This window comes from Cibotium barometz, chromosome 20 (assembly GCF_041138505.1).
Source record: "Cibotium barometz isolate CiBa-2024 chromosome 20, ASM4113850v1, whole genome shotgun sequence".
Lineage (NCBI taxonomy): Eukaryota > Viridiplantae > Streptophyta > Polypodiopsida > Cyatheales > Cibotiaceae > Cibotium > Cibotium barometz.
Window position 1 is genome coordinate 43,258,356 of NC_141065.1, and position 3,878 is coordinate 43,262,233.

Sequence of the window (3,878 nt, forward strand, 5' to 3'; positions counted from 1 at the left end):
AACAAATGTGTGACCCAATTACCTATATCTATCCGATAGACTATATTTTTTGTTAATGAATCTAGATAGGACAAACATTATTATAGGTAAAGAATGGTTTCATAACCATGAAGGGTCGTACATTGTCTTTTTTTACTGGAAAATGCTCCAGTTAGTCTCAAGGGTGATTTTAGAGTCCAATCCTCTACTTTTGAAACTTTGTAGAACATAATATTATATAGAGTTCAGATGTTGATTGTAAAGTGATGTGTTCTTGATCCTCTTTCATCTGATGTTACTTCTTGTTTTAAATTAAGTGAGTTAGATGTTTGGGAGGCATGAAAGTCATAAAACATTAAAGCAAAGCTACTAATGTTTTCCCTACAGAGTTACCTCATGGTTTACCACCCAATCGTTCGGCTGACCATAAGATTGAGATAATTCCACAGTCTTAACCTATGAGCATTGCACCTTAAAAAATGAGCCAAGTAGAAGAGGACAAGATTGCCAATTGTCGAAATATCTTAGGATGAGACAAATTTGCTAGAGTAAAACCCCTTGGGGAGCACCAACAAAGCTTCAAATAGATTTGTTTGTTTTAGGATTCACTGTCTTCCTTAAAAAGTCAATGAGAGAGTATTCAAATGCAATCGTTCCCCTTTCTAACCTCCTCAAAGTACGTGGACGAAAGTCTAACACTCCTATTACCTGGGATAAGAGGCTTAATAAGACTTTTAAAAGGATCAAGCTGATGGTGAGAGATGCACCAGTTCTAGTCGTACCAGATCTTGGCAAACCATTCGTGGAGGTTGAGACCGATGCCAGTGATCTCGCGATTGGGGTTGCCTCATTCCAAGAGGGCCGACTTGTGGGCTTTGAAAGCAAGAAGCAACTGGAGTCATATGGCATTCTCAAGTGAATGAATTGGTTATTCACGCATTAAAAATTTGGAGACATTACTTGTATGGATCCAAATTTGTTGTCTTGACCGACCATGAGTCTATCAAGTATTTCTATGATAGACTTGAGTTGAGGAGGAAGAAGGCATGGTGGGCAAAGCTGATGCAAGATTTTGAGATGGAAATTCAGTATCGAAAGGGTAGCTTGAACAAGGTTGCAGATGCATTGAGTTGGATTGGGAAGGTGAATCTTTTGAGTTCCATCAAGATTCTGATTGACCTTTATGATTTCCTGAGAGGGCTATGTAAGACCAATAAGTATTTTAGTCAATTTTCGCAACAAGGTGCTCCATTATTACAAACTAGAGCTCAAGGACCATTCCACCTATCAAGGTGGTTGGAGGTCAAGTATCTTATTCGAAACAGGTGGTTGTTCCAAAATGATAGAGTTTTCATGCCAGATAGTAGATTAGGAGGAGAATCCCGTACGACTGTTACAACACTCCTACAACATGTCATCCAAGTGTGCCCAACAAACCTATGACTAGGTAAAACATGTGATTTATTGGCCCAAGATGAGGGAAAAAGTCTAGGACCATGTGGTAAAGTGTCGTCAATGTCAAGTAAACAAGGTTGAGCACCCTAAGATTGGAAGACCGCTACGTCCTTTGGAGATCCCTTATAGTAAATCATCAATTTACCACGCACTCACAAAGAGCATGATGCCATTTGGGTGATGGTAGACAGATTGACAAAGATGGCAAGACTTTTATCCACAAGGAAAATAGTAACAGGTCTTGAATTGGCATAAGAGTTTGTTGAGCAACTTTTCAAGTTATATTGTTTAACTTGTGACATATTGAGTGATAGGGACTCGAAGTTTACTAGACACATCTAGCAACTAGTCTTCCAAAAATTGAAGACCAAGCTGAGTTTGAGTACCTCTAATCATCCTCAATCCAACAAACACACGGAGATGGTGATCAAGTTTTGGAGAATATGCTTCATGCATACGTCTCTAAGAGACACCATCAAACTGTGATGAGAGGTACATCCCAATGGTTGAGTTTGCCCATAACAATGCTAAGCATGCGGCTATTGGATACAGTTCATTTATGTTGATGTATGGATACCAACCTAGATCTCCGATATCTATGGAACTAAAGGTATTCAAAATGATGCAGCTGGGGATTTCTTGGTAGGCCCACAAGAGATTACAGAGCTAGAGATTCTATTAGTAGTGCTCAAGACAAAGCACGATTTTATGATGATAGACAACATTCACCAAGAGAGTTAACCGAGGAAAAGCTGTTGAATTAACGAATACCCAAGAGTTTAGAGACGTAACATACAAAGAAGATTGGAAAGTTATCCCACAGGTAATGTGGACCTTTTCGCATCCTTAAAAAGATTGGAGAGGTAGCCTGTAAACTATAGCTGCCTTAGAATGTGAAAGTTCATCCAATCTTTCATGTCAATAGACTGAAAGAGATGCTAGGAGCCGAGGAAAGCATTCACACCTCAAAATGTGAAAGTTTATCTACTCTTTCATGTCAACAAAATAGCAAAGATGCTAGGAGCCGAGGATAGCGTTGTGACTCTCATATGCTCCACATGAACGAGAAGATCTAATAGATTTCAAGAAAAGGCAACTTAGAAATAAATTGAACCCTTGGTATAAGATTAAGTGGAAAGATAGTACAAAGGAGCACTTGGGAGACATATAACAAGGGGAAGAATGTTATGTACCTAAAGCTATCCATAACATTGGTCTAAGATTCAAAATAATAAACTAGGCTATTAGCTATCTATGACAAGTTACCTATCTATAGCAATAGCTATTACTATATAAGTGAAGCTTGCGGTAATTATCGTGTGTCAATTGTGCAGTGCACTTAATAATGGATATGTGCCTGGACAAGAGTTTCTACTCTTTCCATGGACAAGGCAAATTACAAATAGTCTTGCCAAGGGTCCTAGTGGGTAGGCACTGGTGGTATGGGACGCCAATGCTCATACCACCAATGATGATTGGTATATATTTGTGGGATGGAACCTTAGCCCGTGGCTCACAATGGATCAAAATACTGATTCTTCGGCTGGGTGGTGAGCTTGATTGCAACTCTTCTTTTTGGTTCTCTAATCATATGTTGAGTAATGTTTAGGAGATCTTGGTTGGACAAGCTTGGAAGCCCTTTTACACAAGTGCTACAAAAGTGATCTTAGAAAGCTTCAAGGGTTGATGAGCTTTTTAAGGATAGGACAGTATCGCCCGTTTAGTATGTAGGTTCTAAAATTAGTTTTCTACCCCATTGTAGAGACACTTTAAAAAAATGTTCCAAGCATATATACAACATGTAGACTTTTGATTCAATGAACATGCAAGATTAGATGCATGTCATTGTCGTTTTTCTCAACCCTTTGAGTACTCATGTTTTCAAAGTGATTTACTACTTTAATTTGACTTGAATTCTTCCATATGCCACACCTACACTGTTTCAAATCTCCTACACTTTAATTTGACTTGAATTTGGCTTGGGGTCCAAGGACCAACAAAGCAATCAAAGACACCCTCACCTCACCAACGGAGTCTATTCGGAGTATCTATCTCTATTACAACCTTTACCAATTTCCAAAAGACCTTTCCAAAATATATCGATGAGCTTTTACAAATCTACCTCCCAATCCAATATGCGTTACAAGCAATGCTTAACTACTATTAATGAATTTAGCAAATTTGTAATGCTTATTCCATAATACAAAAAAACTCATTCAATGTAGTGGGCTGGTGTAAAAAAGTTAGGTGCCCTTGTACTAGCCCCTTTGTCCTAGTTAACAAAGAGATTAGTGACCAAGACCACTATCAAATTTAGATGGCCGCTTGGTCCAAGTGGCCCTAGCATGGAGAGACATACTCCTTATCATTAATATGCACCCAAAGACTCCAAAAAAATTGATAGAATAGAAACAATTGACCTTGGTAAATTTTTCTTAAACTCT

The 3,878-nt window shown here is 38.5% G+C and overlaps 1 long non-coding RNA gene across 1 annotated transcript in view; it reads right to left on the minus strand.

Moving 5' to 3' along the window:
* Nucleotides 1-3,651: 3,651 nt before the first annotated feature.
* LOC147627911 (uncharacterized) overlaps nt 3,652-3,878 on the minus strand; it is a 1,733-nt gene continuing 1,506 nt past the window's right edge. Inside the window, exon 4 of the long non-coding RNA XR_015268347.1 lies at nt 3,652-3,878. This exon is cut by the window's right edge and continues 420 nt beyond it. This is a non-coding gene — a long non-coding RNA (uncharacterized LOC147627911).